General features: G+C 43.6%; 1 non-coding gene across 1 annotated transcript; it reads left to right on the top strand.

The window, feature by feature from the left end:
* Positions 1-524: 524 nt before the first annotated feature.
* Positions 525-616, top strand: trnar-ucu (transfer RNA arginine (anticodon UCU)). Its single transcript is given in 2 exon segments — positions 525-561; positions 581-616. It is a non-coding gene; the product is annotated as a tRNA-Arg (tRNA).
* Positions 617-19,744: the final 19,128 nt, after the last annotated feature.

The raw sequence follows: 19,744 nt of genomic DNA, 5'->3' as shown, positions 1-19,744 counted from the left end.
TGAGAACTTTGTTTTTCTCTTGTAATCGCCAGATACTGGAAGCGTCTGAATGCAGGAGGAGAATTTCACAGGAGATGAAAAGAATGGCAAGGATTTGACCACTCCCATTGTGAAGGTACGCGAGCTAGGTTGGGGATGTAACTCTAAGCGCAGAGAAGGCTGAATAAGAATCCGATTAACGTGCTCATTTTATGAAGAGGATAGATATGTGTGACAGGGATAAGCCTGTATTGGGAAGGAACAGAGTAACATAAATGAAAGACAGGAGACAAGGAGGAGATTTGGGAATAATACTTTCACCTGTAGAGTATTGATTATCTGGAAATTATTATCTGAACATGTGGTAAAGGTAAGTGTCATGAGAACGTTTCAGCAGTCTGTAGCTGAACACTTGATGAGCCAGAGCACTAGTGGATAAGGACCAGGTACCAGAAAGTGTGACGAGGACAGACAGGCGCGAGATTGGTGTCCTGAATGCAATGCATCAAAGGCAAACTTGTGGGCTTAACGGTAACATAAGGCGCGGCTCTGTGGCGCAATGGAAAGCGCGTTGGACTTCTACATCTCTATTCAGGTTGCAATTCAAAGGTTGTGGGTTCGAATCCCATCAGGGTCGTGTTTTAATTTATGTTTTGCAAAGTGGTCAGACCAGACTCGGCTGCTCATCTGCAAAACCGGTAATATTCGTGCAGAAACCGAACTGTCTCGAAACGGAACACTTTCCTCCCACAGATGTACATTATCGATGTCTATTTATGGTAGAGATCGATAAATGCCTGTTAGCCAGTACGACGTTGTGGATGGGCTGGAAAAAGACATACAATTGTTGTGTGAGCCATGATGATATCAAATTACGTGGCAGGACAGGATCGGTGTTAAGAATGGCCTCCTTCTGCTCCTTTGTGTCTGTGCCATTTCTGGCCAAGATTTTTAAATAATCACATTGAGGACAATATGAAGTAAACGCCAAATAATATTTTGGTCTCATCTCCACTTTGCTTCCCTCCCGGCTGGAATCGACAGCTCTTGTTTCAGCTTTAGATCAGACAGCGGAGGATTCTCACAAGTTCTCCTTCAGGCTTAATGTTCCTTCACATAGGTTTCCAAGTGGACACATGGAGCAAACAATTGGATTCTGGGGATTCAGGGGCAGATTTCCCCTTTGCTGGGCTGGAATTCTGGCCAAGGTAATGAACGTGAATTTCTGACATTTTGAATCTTACTCTGGATTCTTGCGACTTTACGAATTAAACTGAATTTAATTTGCCCTTGCAGAACATTATTCAATCCTCACTGTGCATAAAAACCATGCCACATTCTCGTGCACATAGTATGCTGAACATTGTTGATGTTGTATGCAGTGTGGGTCGATGTCTCAGATGAACATGCCAAACGAAGTTGGTGAAATATCAGTGAATCGAATTTTCTGACGAATTGAAGCCTATAGAAGGAAAACATTGCCTGTGACCAACGCAGGAAGCCATGGTAAATGTATGCAGTATTCAATAAAACCGATTTTCACCACATTTATCTATACCATTTTCCTGAAGCTGATGCTTCACAATCTATGATCCATTATCAGTATAACCACCTCTGCACTGCGTTTCATTTCAGATACACAGAAAAAAAGTAATTCGGTTGAGGGGCCCAGTGGTAAGATCAGGAGACGTTCGCCACCATTAGACTGCAGATGCAGTGGTGCAATTAGTTAGCTTGCTGTACTTGCATGACAGAATGGCAGCACATGAACTGCCAAAGTTGTGCATTGGATTCTCGCCAGGTCTTTGTTTTACTTATACTGATCAGAGATGATTGCAACTTCAAGCTGAAGAACAGTTTAAACCCGGAATATTACATTGCAATAAAGTGCATTTGGCACTAATTTTGCACCGACCTGTAAGACCAATCTGAATTCCATCTGACCAGCATTTTTACATGAAAAACCGGAAGTTTAACAAATGATCATTTAATTGCCTTGAAGGTTGGTGAGTCTACGACTGTTGAAGAAAAGGCGTTCTGCACTCTTACTACTCTCTGAGAAAGGCAGCTACCTCGGCATCTATCACCCTCAACTTACATCGATGTGCCCTTGTGCCAACCATCACCATTTGAAGAAAACGCCTTCGCTGTCCACCTTAAGGCAAACTCTGATAATCTTTTATGTCTCTATTAATTCACTTCTCAACCTTCTTATCTCTATCAAAAACAGCCTCAAGTCCCTCAGCCTTTCCTCGTAAGACCTTCCCTTCAATGAAGGCAACATCCGAGGAAATCTCGTGTACAACCTTTCCAATGCTTTCACATCCGTCCTATAATGTGGTGACCAGAACTCGACAAGATTGGCCATACCAGACAAATTTCTGGAGCTGCAAAGGAATCGTTTGGCCCTGAAACTCAATCCCTCTGGCAATAAAACCGAACACACTGTGCTCATTGCAAACAAACCCATTAACGTGTGTGTTAACTTTCAGAGTTTTATATACGTAGACGCCGAGATCGCTCTGCTCATCTAAACTTCCAAGAATATTACAATTAGCCCAGAACATTTTATTCTTGTTGTTCATTCCAAAGTAAATCACATCACACTTTTCCACAATAACCTCCATATGCCACCCCTGAGTCCCGATCTGCAGATTATTCATGTCTGTCTGTAACCTGCAGCAGACTTCGGCACTGTTGACAACTCCATCGATTTAGTGTGTTCTGCGAATTTGCTCATCCATTATCCCATGCTCGAACCCACGTTATTTATAAAGGTGACAAATAGCAGTGGACCCTAACAGGAACCTTGTGGTACACCATGAATAACTGAACCCCAGAATGAATATTTTCCATTAACTACCACACTCTGTGTTCTTTCAGCGAGCCAATTACTGATCTAAACCGCAAAATCACCCTCAATCCCATGTCTGTGTATTTTCTGCAACAGCCGACCGTGCATTCGTGAAAATCATATCCATGATGTTAACCACTTTACTCTCATCCACTTGTTTTTTGACCTTTTCAAAAAGCTCAGTAAAGTTTGTGAGCCACAACCTGATATTCGCAAAATCGTGTTGACTGTAGCGAATCAACTTCTTTCTGCTTCGGTGATCATAAATCATATCTCTCATAACCTTTCCCAAAACTTCACCTTCAAGGAAATACGGCTCACTGTTCCATAATTTCCAGCGTTCTCCCTACTACTCTTCGTGAAGAAGGGGACAATATTTGCTGAACTCGAGTCTTCTCACAATAATAACATAGACACTGACGAAATAAAGTTGGTAGTCAAAAGTTCTGCAATCTCGTCCCACGATTCCCAAAGAAACCTATGATACATCCCATCAAGCCCAGGGGACAAATCTACTTTCAGGATTTCAAGAATTGCTAACAACTCGTCTTTATGAATATAAATTTCGTTTATTCTTACAGATTGCATCTCAAAATTCTCTTCAACAGCATTGTCTTTTTCATTTGAGATATGATGAAAAATAAACATTCAAAGGCTCTCCTATCCACGGACTCCGTTGGCGACGTCCTCCTACTGTTCTTGGCAGGCCCCAATGATATCCTAGATATTCTTTTATTCTTGAAATGACAAGATAAAGCTTCCGGTTTTTAAATGACCCTGCCAGCTAAAGACTTTTAATGTCCCCTCTTTGCTCTGAGTAGCTCTCTCTTTTGGCCCTTCCTTGCTAGCTTTTAATTTTCAAGTGCCCTAAGTCAGCTTTCATATTACATGTTTACATGCACGGCCTTCTCCATCTTGACAAGAATTTCAACTTTTTGAGTAAAAATGGCTCCCTGTCTCAACCTCATATTCCCTGCATGACGCACTTACACTTATCAAGGACATGCATGAGAGCTTACCTGAACAAGCTCCATATTTCAGGTTTGCAAAACCCCATGCGTTTACTTTCCCATCTGATGCATCCTAACTCATGCTGATCGCATCAAACTGGCTTTTCTCCCAGCGGTAGCTCATGCTCTGCGATATATATATATATATTCCTATGCATCACTAAATAAACATACCGAATTGTGGTCACTATTACCAAAGTGCTCAATTATCTCCAAATCCAACAGTTGACTTGCTTCATTACGCAGTACCAAATCGAATATGTTTTTGATTCTTGTTGGCCTGTCTACATGCTGCGTCACGAAACCCTCCTGCACACATTGGACAAAGACTGACCAATCAGATCTCCTCAAACAATAACATTTCCAATCAATATTTGGAAAGTTAAACTTCACCACTACAGCTACCTTGTTACTTCCGTTCCTATCCAGAATCATCTTTGCAATCTTTTCCACCATATCTCTAGAACATTTTGGTGGTGACCTCTACTTGCCTCATTTTAATCTCAGCCCATTCTAGTTCAGCAGATTGAGTCGGGTCCTCACCAAATATCCTTTCTGCTACCACAGCACTGTCTTTGACTAAAAATGCCACATCTCCCCCTCTTTAACGACTTCCCTGTTCTTACTGAAAAATCGAAACTGAGGTGCAAGGAACAACCATTCATTTCAGTGCTCCATTCATGTCTCTGAAATGGTCACAATATTGCAGTCCCAGTTAACAACCCATGACAACGGCTTTATCCCAGATGCTCCTAGCGGTGAAGTAGGCACACCTCAAACCACCTTCATCCTTGCCAACATTCACTCGCAAACCCGAAATCCCGTTTATGTCCTAACCACTCAAAACTTCCAGCAAACCGCAGCTAAAATTCAGGTTCGCAATCCGCTGCTGAATTCGTTTAAACCCTCCTGAGGAGCTTTAGAAAATTATCCACTCAGGATATTGGTACCCTTCCGGGTCAGGTGAAAACCATCTTGTTTGGAGAGGTCCAACCGACTCCAGAATGAGCCCCAACTATCCAGATATCCAAATCCCTATCATCTGCACTATCTTTACAACCACGTGTTCATCTGCTCTCTCCCTATTCTTTCCCTCACTATAATGTGGCATGTGTAACCAATCAGAGAGAACAACTCTGATCTCGTTCTAAAATGTCACCCTGGATCCCTGAATTCCTTCCATACATCCACATCAATTTTATTATAACTTGTTAGTGCATATGCGAAACATGACCTCGGGCATCTCCCCCTCCCCTTAAGGGTCCTGAAAACACGCTGAGAGACATCACAAAACTTGGTAACGTGGAGGTTTCACATCAATCATGATCCTGTCCTGTACCCACATAAACTGCAATCTGTCCCCCTCACCATTTAGTCCCCAATAACTATTGCTCTCCTCCCCTCTCCACTACCCTTCTGATCACAGGGACAAACACTGTGCCAGAGATCTGTACACCATGGCTTACCCCTCGTAGGACATCCCCCCAAAAGTACACTACGGTATGCTTGTTACAGATGGGCACAGCCAAAGTGGATGCCTGCACTAGCTGCCTGTTCCCTTTTCGTCTCCCGACTGAATACCATCGACCTGTTTCTTGTACCTGAAGTGCAACTGCCTCCATATAACTCCTCCCAATTCTCCTCAGACTACCCAAAGATCCAATGTTCAGCTCCAGTTCCCTAAAGCTGCTGCCAAGGAGATGGAGTTGGGTGCAATTCCCGTAGATTCAAATGTCAGGGACATTACAGTAAACTCTGAGATCTCACATTCCACAGGAAGAACATTCAAATGGCCGACCATCCATTTCTAATGTTGTGAATTCACACACACACGCACACACACACACACACGTGTGTGTGTGTGTGTGTGTGTGTGTGTATTCAGAATATTTGGAATTGGTTGGTCGGCCATTTGAATGTGTTAGGAGAAAGTGAGGACTGGAGATACTGGAGGTCAGAGCTGAAAATGTGTTGCTGGAAAAGCGCAGTAGGTCAGGCAACATCCAAGGAACAGGAGAATCGACGTTTCAGGAAGGTGTGTCCAGCAGGCTAAGATAAAAGGTAGGGAGGAGGGACTTGGGTGAGGGGCGTTGAAAATGCGATTGGTGGAGGGAGGTCAAGGTGAGGGTGATAGGTAGGAGTGCGGTGGGGGCAGAGAGTTCAGGAAGAATATTGCAGGTTAGGAAGGCGGTGCTGAGTTCGAGGAATTTGACTGAGACAAGGTGGGGGAGGGGAAATGAGGAAACTGGAGAAATCCGAGTTCATCCCTTGTGGTTGGAGCGTTCCCAGGCAGAAGATGAGGCGCTCTTCCTCCAACCGTCGTGTTGCCATGGTCTGGCGATGGAGGAGTTCAAGGACCTGCATGTCCTTGGTGGAGTGGGAGGGGGAGTTACGGGTGGTGGGGTTGGTTGGTCCGGGTGTCCCAGTGGTGTTCTCTGAAACATTCCGCAAGTAGGCGGCCTGTCTCCCCAATACAGAGGAGGCCACATCGGGTGTAGCGGATGCAATAGATGATGTGTGTGAACGTGCAGGTGAATTTGGGGTGGATATGGAAGTGTCCCTTGGGGCCTTGGAGGGAAGTAAGGGGGGAGGTGTGGGCGCAAGTTTTGCATTTCTTGTGGTTGCAGGGGAAGGTGCCGGGAGTGGAGGTTGGGTTGGTGTGGGTTGTGGATCTGACGAGGGAGTCACGGAGGGAGTGGTCTTTTCGGATCGCTGATAGGGGAGGGGAGGGAAATATATACCTGGTGGTGTGGTCCGTTTGGAGGTGGCGGAAATGACGATGAATGAAACGTTGTACATGGAGGTTGGTGGAGTGGTAAGTGAGGACCATGGGGTTCTGTCCTGGTGGCGGTTGGAGGGGCGGTGCTCAAGGGCGGAGTAGCGGGAAGTGGAAGAGATGCTGTGGAGGGCATCGTCGACTATGTCTGGCTGGAATTTGCGCTCCTTGAAGAAGGAGGCCATCTGGACTGTATGGTTGTGGAACTGGTCCTCCTGGGAACAGATGCGGTGGAGACGATGGAATTGGGAATATGGGATGGCGTTTTTTCAGGGGGCAGGGTGGGAGTCGGTCGGTTTATAGTAAATGTCCGTGTCGATTCGGTCACCCGAGATAGAAATGGAAAGGTCTAGGAAGGGGAGGGAGGAGTCTGAGACGGTCCAGGTGAATTTGAGATCGGGGTGGAAGGTGTTGGTAAAGTGGAAGAACTGTTCAACCTCCTCGTGGGAGCACGAGGCTGCGCCGATATAAAGTGGATGAACTGTTTAACCTCCTCGTGGGAGCACGAAGGCGTTCGGATATAAAGTGGATGAACTGTTCAACCTCCTTGTAAAGTGGATGAACTGTTCAACCTCCTCGTCGAATGTTCTTCCCGTCGAATGTGCGAGCTATATGTATATACATATGTGTATGTACATATATGTATAAATGTGTGTGGGCGTGCATTTTTGTGTGTATGCATATATATTTAAAAGTTGCAAAAGAACATTCATTAAAACAGCATTTATTCAAAAAAATATCTGATTTTGTAGAGTGTTCTGTCCTTGGGAAATACCTCAGTTACTTAAGACCAGCCATAAAGACTCCCTAAGTGAATATCCATCACTCACGAGAGATACAGAGGTGATTTTTGAAGTCGATGACGTTTGTCATGTCGCTGGTCCTGCGCTGTGTTAAATTCTGGAAAGGACGTTTAGCTCGTATCATATTACTAATTGTGCTACAAACTCGCACAGTCCATTAAAACAATCCAAAAGTTATTAGGTTTATCTTATTGGACATTTTGCCTGTTATCAGAAAAACTGGAATAGAAATGACAAAGCTGTTTTTAAGTACTGCTATGAAGATTACAGAATTCAAGCATGAATTATTTTCGTGTCTTGTCACTAGATATGGTTGGGGGAGATGAGTGAGAATCAAATGAACTCACTCCCTTCTTTGTGATTGCAGCCAAATTTTCTACTGCAACAGATGAAAGAACAAAGGTGCATCACATCGGCAGGTCAGTTCCAACTCACGACAGTGTAGTTTCTTTTTGATTCTCGACATCTCCTAAAGTATTAGCTGAATGGGGAGATCAGGATCCTGAAGGTATGCTGAGACATTGCGCGAATTATTCCCACACTGTTGGCATCACTTTATATCATAAAACAGTTATGCAGCAGACTGTGCTAACTGGCTTCCCTTTAATGCTGAGCTAACACAAACAGCTCAATTCTTTTAGAATTTATAGAAGTTCACGTAGAACAAGCTGCTAACGCTTTCCTCACAATCAGCTCATTCTACTATTAGTCGTGGTCAGTTGCAGGTGTTATGAGGCTTCTTTCCAATTAACGTTAACCAATTAGAGAGTGTGCACGTAGCGTGTACCCATTCTAGCCGCCCAGACTCCCTGTCCCGATGAAATTCGCTCCTTGTGTGTCTGCACGTATCTTTACAAATATTTTAGAATCAGCTTCTAAATAATTTTTCCTGAGAAAAAGTAATCATTTTCGAATTCAATAGCTGTAGAAAGAAAAAGAATGCGAGCTCCAAACTTTTCTTTATCATTCATCGCTGGTTTTCAAGTTCTTTACTCTAGATATAGATCCATTCGAATGAGGGAATTTCCCTCCTGTTTACTCTCACCAAATTCACATCGCCTAGAAATCTTCTATACGGACACAACTCAGTTTTACCTGGTGTCACGCCACATAATCTATTCGTCTTTTCCACCATCCCATGATACCCCGCTTTGTCTTATCAAATGGCATTATCCCCCACTATATCGTTGGCTTCCTTTCCATTTTTTCTGTTTCCAAGTAAACGCTGTCCATTCTTCCTGACGTCTTTTCATTCCAGTCATCGCCATCCATGTCTTTTATCATCTCTTTATGTCCCAGTATAGTCCATGTTGAAAAAGGATGCTGGGGCCAAACCAACACATGAAAAGCCGCTCTAATGCTGTGTACTACCATTACCAATGTGGGGAAAATTGGAGCTAGTTCAGTCAAAAGTGAAGCCGTTGGTTGTTGCACAATGAATCAATCACTGATTGGGTCGTGACTATTTTTCCTCACTTTTCTCACCTGTCTGAACATGTGCTAAAGCAACACAATAAGGGAACGTGGAATGCCTACAGTTCAGAAATTACTTATACGATACAACAAATGCACACCAATCCTCCTGTGATTAACCCTCACAGAACAATTCCTTACCCATTTTCTCTTCATTTGCTCCTGAATAAGGCAACTTACTGACAGTCGACCCAGTTGTCGGCAAATCATATCTCTGGCGCTGTGAGGCAGCAGTGATAACCAGTGAGCCAACTTGCGGCCCTGCACATTCGGACGCGTTTGAAATGTCAAAGACGTTCGACTTGTGTTGTTGCCCTTATCAGGAACAATTGATCCAGATTCCCTGACCAAGAAATTAACCCAAACCACAGCGGTGAAAGCGCTTTATGGTAACCACTAGTCGACCAAGAAGGACGGCATGTACAATTGCATCTTCTCTTAACAGAGTAGGGTTTTTTTCCTGCAATGAGAAATTCCTTCCAAAAAAGAGTGTTTGTGACACCGTGCTTTTAGAGCACAGAATAATACATTATGTCAGTGCCAGTCATCAAACATCCAAATATTCTCGATTCCAGTTTCCACTAATTGCCCCACAGCTTGACGTCTGAAGTATTCATCTGAACGAAACTTTCCTTGCAAAGTTTTAATCTCCAATGAACCAGTGAATGAGTCTGAAGTCAGATACCGTCAAATTTGATCATGAACTGCGGGAAAACTGAGCCTCATTTTGACCCATAGAGGGATCTATGCAGACACATCTTTTGAAAGTGACAAAGGCCTCAGGAGAGCCCAACTTCCATAAAATGAGGAATTGACCCGTTTGGCCACTTCTTTCTTCATGACTCGCTTTAAAGCCGATTCTGTTTCCATAAGCAGAGGAGTAAACAGGCGGGAGTCTAACCCTCAAGGACTGTCCCAATCGGTAATAATTGGTACCTGCTAAATGTTGACTTCTCCAAATCTGAGGCAGCCTGGTGAGCTGTGGTCTTCCAACTTTCTGCCTGTTTAAATGAATTCCAGCAGATTCCTGTCTCTACATAAGGAACAGAAGCATTCAACCGTATCCCTGTACGTTTTCGTCCCCCATTGTTTCACCGTTACTTTTCTGCTTTTCATGAATAACGTTGTTCTTTCTGCCAAACGAAGTCAATCTTCGCATCAGAAGCTTGTCATCCTCACGTTCCTCGAAGGAAAAACACGTGTGTGGACTTCCAAACTGTAACAAATGGGGTCTGGGGCGGGGAGTGGGTATGTTCTGTCTATAAAATGACTTCCAGATATTCCTTCAAAATTAATACCTAACAACACGGAGAACGCACCTTCGGATGCTTGCTGCAATAGTTGCAAGAAAATTCAGCAAGGCTGTAGTGTGAATCGAGGTTACAACCCCGAGCTCGAACCACTGATCTATGGCAGCACTAACATATGAAGCGTTTTGAGACTGACAAAAGATGATGACCTTTAGCAGAAAAACTTCGGTCATCTTTTGTGATACAAGCTTCGTTTTGTGAGACAAAATACGACTTGAAACCCACTTCTTTGATCACTTGCTTGATATAACACTTTGTCAGCTTCCCAATATCTCATAAGGTGACAGGGATCAACATTTGTTTAATCTCACACAAAGTAAAAGCTTTGAACCTTCTTTTATATAAAAGGCACGAAGTAGTATTGATACCAGCTCATTACCCTTGATTTCAGCATGTATTGCAGTTTTTCTCAATCACTTGGTGAGTAATTCCTTTCCTTTTGCCTGGTGCGATTTACGTTGCCAAGGCAATGCATAATTTATGGCGTTGGCAGGTGACTGTTAGGCACCAAACTTGAAACAGTTCAAATCGAACATGCTCCGGAGCTTGCAATTCGAGGGAATGCAGAATATCTGAGAGTGCACTTTAAAACATAATATTGGGTGTCGTGGCCGCTGGCTGGGTTGGCATACCATTGACCAGCTCTATTTGCTCTTGAGTGGGCCTAAGGATATGACAGTGATTGTTAGAGGGAAGACAGTCAAGAGATTTGCAGAAAATGATGAAAAATTTGAAATTTTGCCGCCCGGTGATGGATGAGCAACCCTTGTTGTGAGTACTTCCACATGCGGGAGAGGTATTGGAAGAACTCAGAATTACATCATTGGGTAAATAACCTGCAACTCCTTCCCTTCCACCATGTGGGAGCCCTTGTGGAAAGATAAAGCTGCGAAAGCCGCAGTGCACGTTTGGGAAAATAGGCGTTCGTAAAAATGCCATTCAGATAATGAACAATGAAACTGTGAACAGAACGCAAGTACACCTTTGAATAGAAGCAGTGGGAGTTCGATCATAGAACATAGAAAATAGAACATTACAGCACTGTACAGTCCCTTCGACGTTCGATGATTCGCCAACCTGTCATCCCAATCTGTAGTCCATCTAACCTACACTATTCCATGTACGTCCATATGTTGGTCCAATGAGAACTTAAATGTACTTACAGTTGGCGTATCTATTACCGTTGCAGGTTAAACATTCCATACCCGTACTACTCTCTGAGTAAAGAAACTACCTCTGACATCTGTCCTATATCTATCCCCCCTCAATTTAATTCTATGCCCCCTCGTGCTCGCCATCGCCATTCTTGGAAGAAGGCTCTCTCTGTCCACCCTATCTAAATCCTCTGATTATATGATATGTCTCTATTAAGTCACCTCTCAACTTTCTTCTCTCTGACGAAAACAACCACACGTCCCTCACCCTTTCCTCGTAAGACCTTCCCTTCATACCATGCAACATACGAGTAAATTTCCTCTGCAACTTTTCCAAAGCTTCATCATCCTTCTTATAATGTTGTGACCAGAACTGTATACAATAGTCCAAATGCGGCCGCATTAGAATTTTGTCCAGCTGTAGCATAACATCATGGTTCCAGAACTCGATCCCTCAAGTAATAAAAGCTAAAACACTGTATGCCTTCTTAACAAACTTGTCAACCTGGATGGCAAACTTCAAGGATCTCTCTACGAGAACACCGAGATCACTCTGCTCACCTACACTACCAAGAAACTTACCATTAGCACAATACTTTGCATTCCAGTTGTTCCGATCAAAAGGAATCACCTCTCACTTGTCCCCATTAAACTCCATTTGCCACCTCTCAGCCCAGCTCGGTAGCTTATCTATGTCTCTTTGTAAACTACCACATCCTTCATCACTATCCACAACTCTTCCGACCTTAGTGTCGTCTGAAACTTAATAACCCACCCTTCTACGCCCTCAATCAGGTCGCTTATAAAATATAACGAACAGCAGTGGACCCAACGCCGACCCTGGCGGTTTCCCACTGGCAACTGGACTTCAGGATGAACATTTTCCATCAACCACCACCCTCTGTCTTCTTTCAGCAAGCCAATAACTGATAAAAACTGCTACATCTCCCAAAATCCCACTCCTCCGCATTTTATGCAATAGCCTACTGTGGGGAACCTTATCGAACGCCTTGCTGAAATCCATATACACAACATCAACCTGTTTACTCTAATCGACCTGCTTGGTCACCTTCTCAAAGAAATCAGTTAGGTTTGTGAGGCACGAACTACCCTTCACAAAACCATGCTGACTATCTCTGAACAAATTATTCCTTTCCAGACGGTTATAAATCCTATCTCTTATGACCTTTTCCAACAATTTACCAACAACTGAAGTGAGGCTAACTGACCTACAATTAACAGGATTATCCCTACTCCCCTTCTTGAACATGGGAACCATATTTCCTATCCTCAGGACTCATGGCACTATCCCTGTAGACAATGACGATTTAAAGTTCAATTCCAAACGCTCGACAATATCCCCCCGGCTTCCCAGAAAATCCTTGGAAAAAGCACATCCAGCCCAGGGGGCCTATCTATTTTCACACTCTGCAGGATTTCTAATACCTCCTCCTTTTGAACCTCAATCCCACCTAGTGTAGTAGCCTGTATCTCAGTAATCTCCTCGACATCATTGTCGTTTTCTAGACTGAATACTGTTGAAAAGTATTCATTTAGTGCTTCCCCCATCTCCTCTGACTCCACACACAACCTTCCACTGCTATTGCTGATTGGCCAACATCTTAATTTCGTCATTCATTTATTCCTTAAATACCAATAGAAAACCTCAGTGTTTACCCTGACCCTATCCCCCAAAAACTTCTCATGTCTCCTCCTGACTCATCTGAAATATCTCTTTCGGTCTTTCCTGGCTACCTTGTAACCCTCAAGCACCCTAACTGAGCTTTCGCCTCTTATCCTAACATGAGCCTTCTTCTTCCTCTTGACCAGACAATCTACTTCCTTCGGCTCCTGCTCTGGACAGCTTTCACTCTGCCTGACAGGTACATAGTTATCTCGGAAAACACAGTAGCGTTTCCTTGAATAAGCTCCACATTTCTAATGTGCCTATCCACTGCAGTCTCCTTCTCCATCCAGTGCTTCCGAAGTCTGGCCTAATCGCATCATAATTGCCTTTCCCCCAGCTGTAACTCTTGCCGAGTAGTATACACCTATCCATTTCCATGTCAAATCCCCCTTAACAACTACCCTGTCATTCTCACTGCTATCGAGAATCATCTTTGCTATCCTTTCCTCTACACCTCTGGAACTATTCGGGGGCCTATAGAAAACTACCAACAGGGTGACATCTCATTTCTAACTTCAGCCCATATTACGTTTTTTGACGAGTCCCCAAACATCTTTTCTGCAACTGTAATACTGTCTTTGACCAACACTGCCACAGGCCCCCCTCTTTTACCTTCTTCCTTGTTCTTACTGAAACATCTAAATCCTGGAATCTGCAGCAACCATTCATGTCCCTGTTCTATTCATGTCTACGAAATTGCCGCAACACCAAATTCCCAGGTACCAACCAATCCTGTATGGTCATCGACCTTACTCCAGATGCTCTTGGCATTGAAGTAGACATACGCCAAACCAACGACTTGCTCACCGGTGCAATCTTGCGACCCTAAGACTTGTTTTCGACCTCCCTACTCTCAAAATTTTCAATATGTGAACTACAACTTTGGTTCCCATCCCTCTGCTGGATTAGTTTAAACACACCTTAGCGAATTGCCCCCCAGGATATTGGTACCCCTCTGGTTCAGATGAAGACCGTTCTGCCTTTACAGGTCCCACCCAGCCCAGAAGGATCCCTAATTATCCAATAATCCAAACCCCTCCCTCCTGCACCATCCCCGTAGCCACGTGTGCAACTCCACTCTCTCCCTATTCCTTGCATCACGAGCACAACAACAGGGAGGGAATTTGAAAGGACGGATGGAAGTATATTATGACCGTGACTTCCAAACGAACGGATTAGAGTTTGAGCTGCAGAAGAGCAGAGACGTGGAAGAGTTAATGATGTTAATGAAGTGCAAGTCGGCTGACATGGTGATGTTTAGGATATGTGGTTAAAAACACATAAGAAATTGAAGTATGTCACCATGGTTATGGCGTGTCTGTTCAGACTCAGACAATTACCATGGAGGAGATTGAATCAGTGGCGAGGCATTTTCTCCTAGGACTTGGTCGATTATGCCTTCCAGCTCATCTCATCCACTTCCGTCAACTCTGCTCCCAAACTCATCCCTCCAACTGAGACGAGGACAGAACTCCCTTCTACAACACTTTAAAATCCAGCTCCCTCTGTAGACATCATGTCATCCTCCGGCATTTCCGTCAGCTGCAAATAAAACCCACCAACTAAGATGTGTTTCCCTCCCCACCCCTACCCACTTTCTGTAAATATCATTCCCTCTTCGACTTCCTGATGGTGCACGCTCCCACCAACCACCCTCCCATCCGCTCCCAGCAAACTTCTCATTCCAACATGGGATTTGCAAAACATCCATCCTCACCTCCGCCCTCAACTCTGTCCAAGGCCCCAAAGGACCCTTCCATGTCCATCAGAGTTTCACCTGCATTTCCACGCATGTCATTGTTCCCTGTGCAGTCTCCTCGATACTGAGGAGATCGGATGCCTAATTATAGACCACTTCGGAAAACTTCTCTGAGAAACCCGCACCAAATAACACCAATGGCCGCTGGCGGAACATGTCAACTCTCCCTCCCACACAGCCAAGTTCATTCAGGTCGAGGGCTTCTGCCGCTCTCATGAACTGTCCTGTCTGTCCATCTTCCTTCCCACCTATCTGCTCCACCCTGCGCTGCGACCTATAATCATTACCCTCACCTCCATCCTCCTATCACACTCTCAGTTACTTTGTCCTAGCCACACACGCTTCCATTTATCTCTCTACCACCTCGCTTCACAAGCCTCTTTCCTGATGGTGCCCGAAACGTCGATTGTCTTGCTGATTGGATGCTGCCTGCACTGCTGTGTTCTTCCAATATCACACTTCTAAGTCAGTGGCGAGACAGTGGATTTTGAGTTCGGGACTGAAGTCAGATGCCTCAGTTTTGCAATGATTCAATTGTAAGTAATGTCTGCTCCATCAGGACTGGATGGCAGACAATTCAAGACAGTGTTTGACCTGGAGGGAACAGGGAGGTGATCGTGTTCATATCCACCTGCTGACCCGCTGATCTCTGTAGTGGAGGCTGTGTGCATGAAAGATTCTGACAAAATTCTCTTCCAATTCTTCGCGTTGAAAAACCCTTACCTTCAGACCTTATCTTCAGACAAAATCCAGAGTCTGTGAAAGACGGTTTCATACTCTCATTTTTGGATAACATCAGTTTCGCAGGATTTTAGAAGGGTAAGATTTACAAACCAACCTCTCCACCATAATCTGATGAAGCCGCACTATTTATCCCGAATACAACTTGATCAGATTTTGAACATGAAATGAAAAAGCCCTGGTTACAGTGTGAGATAAATCGTTAACTTATTGGTGTGTGGACGAGGCTTCCACCTGTCATCAGACCTTACAAAGCTCAATTGCAATCATACTGAGGAAAGACTGGGGAAACGTGGGGATCCACTCCCTGTCTGAGCTGAATTCCCGTGGACGCAATGATACCAGGAACAAGCCATTCACCTGCTCAGAGTGTGGGAAGGGATTTCACTCTGTCTCTGACCTGCTGCGACACCTACTCGTTCAAAATGATGAGAAGCTATTTCAATGCCTGAACTGTGGGAAATGCTTTAAAACATCAGCATTTGGAGAACCGAACACCTCGCTCATTCTAATTAGGAACCTTTTATCTCTCAGGACTTTGGAAAATGTTATCAACCCTCTATGTGCTTCATCTTTGAGAAATATGCTCACATAAATAAGAGTCCATTAAGAATCAAAGAGACCTGACGTGTAATCCACGTGCTCACCCGGAGGAGAGAAATCTCCAGTTCCAAATCTGTGGGACGTGTTGTAACGTCCGAGCGACCGGGTGGCTCATCACCTTTCAACACAGTATTAACAGGTCTTTCTAAATGCCATGACTGCGGGAAGTGCTGCACTCTTTCCTGAATACTAACGTGTCATCACCATGTTCACACCGAGGATAGACATTAATCAGTATAAACGTTCCTGGGGACAGTATATCATGAACGTCTTCACATTGAGGAGAGACCTTTCAAACATGTAGTCTGTGGGATGTACTCTCTAGTCTCTGTACAACTGATGTCCCATCGATATTTTCGAATTGTGAGAGACGTTTCAAGTGAATTTATTCCAGGAATAGATTCAAACAATCATCTCAACTCTCAGCACACCATGTTTTGCAGTTGTCAGCAAGCATTTACCTGCTTCATGTGCGAAAAACAGTTAGGTCACTCATCGACCATGCTGATAGTGTAGAGGGATCCCACTGAGGGATGGAATTCCCTCACTCATCGACCCTACTGAGACAGCAGAGAGTTTACATATCTCAACACCGATTGAACTTTGTTCTTCACATTCAGATCTCAAAGCAAAGTTTTAATATTCTCGATAACAACCAAAAAAGGCAAATACAATGTTAAACAGAGTATCGAAGGTCATTGGAAGGATGGTATTACAGAGTACGTGAAGCACCAGCATAGTTTGTCAAGGAGAAATCACATTTGACAAATGTATTAGAATGCTTTCAGCAGATAATGAGCAAGTGAGACGAAGTCAAGCCTGTGGAGGTGACCGGCTTGAATTTCCATAGACATATGTCAAGGTGCAGAATGGCAAACTGATAAATAAGAGGCCATCGATTGAGGCTTGGCTGACTGGCAGAAGGCAGACAGTTGGGTAAAGAGGCCTCTTCCAGTATGGCAGCCCGTGACTAGTGGAGTTCAAATGAGTCAGGTTTGGCACCACAGCTATTCACATTATGTATGAATGACCCATTCAAAGAAACTGACGGTGTTGTTGCTCCATTTGAAAATACACAATGATAGGTGGAAGGCCAGATCTTATTGATGAAGCGGGCATGCTGCAGAATGACTTGAACGGAGTGAGTGCTTCGAAAATCGTTGTAGTTGCCATACTTTGTGGAAAATATGAGGTCATATGTTTGGTGGAAAGAGTAGAGGCATAGACAATTTTCTGAAAGCAGACAGAATTCCAAGTTCAATTTTCTCTTATGTTTAGCATGCAGTTTCAGTTGGTGTTTAGGAAGGCAAATACAATGTCGGCGTTCAGTTCAAGCAAATTAAAAAGCACCGGCAGATGTTTAGGCCTAAGTCAATAGGAGGCTCTGGACCATTGCATTTGGAACATTGGGAGTAGGTTTTGGCCCGATATCTAAGTGATGGTATGTTTTGCGTGGTGGATAGGAGGTTTATATTGGCTGCCTCAGTGGTGAGTAGTAATGTCTTGCAGCCTCCGCGATGTTTGTTCAATATCTACTTTCGACGAATGTGAATTTGGAGTTGGCATATACTATCCGTTTCAGCCTGCGTTTCCTCCTCAGACTAAAGATTTGTGGCTGACTTTCTTTCGTCATGGGAAATTCAGAGTTACAGGAATTGGATAGAGGTGTGAGTTGGGAACGATTCCCTTCTCATGATTAGCGGGGGTTTATTATCCAAATCTCCGTTTTGCACATTTTAGGTATTCCGTTAGAACAACGTTGATCGCAGGGATTTAGGCCTTTTCATGAGAATTTTTTTAACCGAGGTGACACCTTCCATATAAACGCATGGTTTCAAGTAAAAGTCTTGAACGATATAAGGAGTGGAGGGTCATTCTTGAGGAAGACATCATAAAGGTCAATGGAGAATATTAAATAGCCTCAGACCATAAAGTTAAGTATAATCTAAAGATATTCTGCCAGTACATTAAGAAATTGAGACGAAATAGGACCACTTTAAGATGAAAAAGCTCACCTATGCCTTGATCCTCAGCAGATGGAGAAACATGTAATGTTCATTTCGCGTCAGTTTACACTGTGGAGAATGAAATGGCGGGTACACCTAAATACTGATGTTTTGAAACTAGTTCACATTAAAAAAGGGAGGTGCTGGATTACCTGGAAACTATAAAGTTGGATATTTCTCTGGGATCTGATCTCCTGTATCCCGGAAACTTGTGGGAAGTTAGGGAATGAAACTGTTGGGCCCTTCGTAGAAATATTTTTATTATCTATTATTACGAGTGAGGCGCCGAATGTTGTGCCTTTGCTTAGAAAGGAATTCATGGAGAAGTCTGGGATCGATATACCTGTGTGTCTATTTATGGTCGTGGGTAAGTTGTTGGAAGCAATTCTTACCGATAGGATTTATTTGATTTTTTAGATACAAGGAATGAATAGGGATAATCAGCATGGTTTTGAACAAAATTGATTGATTTTTTGCAGGCGTAACCAAGAAGATCAATGAGGACATAGTGGTAGAGTTTGCTCACTTGGGGTTGAATAAAAGCTTTTACAGTGTTCCACATGGTTGACTAATTCATAAAGTTAAATCGCATAAGTTAAATGTAAGGATTCCAATTAGGTATTAAATTATTCGATAGCAGGATGATGAGAATGGTGGTGGAAGGTAATTTTCAGACTGGAGGACTGTTACCAATGGTATACGATTGGCTGAGCGCACATTCATTTTATTTTTCATTTAAATAAATGATGTACGTGGGAAGATAGAAAGCATGGTAAATAAGTTTGCAAAATTGGTAGAAGAATGGACAATAATAAGGTTCTAGAAAGTTGTGAAGCGAGTTGCTCGTCAGGTCAGTTTCTCTCTGGCCTCGAGTTTAAAAAGCGTGTGGGGGAGAAGTTGTGAAGGGTCATTCGTCCATCGTGAAGCGTACGTTATCAGGCATCCATCTATTCTTGTCCCAGTTTGCAGCAATGAAATTGTCTATTTGATCTGATATGACAGAACAATGGTACTGAAGGTTGACCTGATCACAATGTTGTAACCTCTTTGAGGAACGTATTTTTATGTTCAAATACAAAGGTAGTCACGCAGGCACATTCCCCGATAGTGACAGAGTCCTCAGAATTATATCCATTCCATGTGCTTTATGTCTACAAGTATCTCTGGAGAAAGGAGGCTTTCAGTGGAATACAAGTCACTTCGCCAGAAAATGTGCACCGTTGCTGTGAGCCGCGATATGAAATGGATACTGAGCTGAAATGATCCGAAACGCTTCTCATGTGAAACTTTCAATAACACAAATCCCACCAAAATAAGCCCTCTGGCTCCTGGAACCTGACAGGTTAGCGCACAGCAGACATTCCTCCTTAAGAAACAACGGGCACATGGCAAAATCTAAACACTTTCCTGTCTTGTCTTGTTCTGTTTCTGTCGCTGTCACACTTCCCGCGTCCTCTGAACGTCTAGTCCCAATGTCAATGAGCTATTTGATGTAAACACAGGCATATCGAAATAGTAATCTTTCTTTCAAAAGCAGAGCCAGGGATTGTAAGCTGCAAGGGCTTGCTCTCTGCTGGGTAATGAAACAT

The sequence above is a fragment of the Chiloscyllium plagiosum genome, unplaced genomic scaffold, assembly GCF_037043375.1.
Source record: "Chiloscyllium plagiosum isolate Xiang-an unplaced genomic scaffold, Cpla_swu_hap1 HiC_scaffold_47, whole genome shotgun sequence".
Taxonomy (NCBI): Eukaryota; Metazoa; Chordata; class Chondrichthyes; order Orectolobiformes; family Hemiscylliidae; genus Chiloscyllium; species Chiloscyllium plagiosum.
The sequence above is the reverse complement of the archived record's forward strand: the minus strand, read 5'-3'. Positions and strand labels throughout refer to the sequence as shown.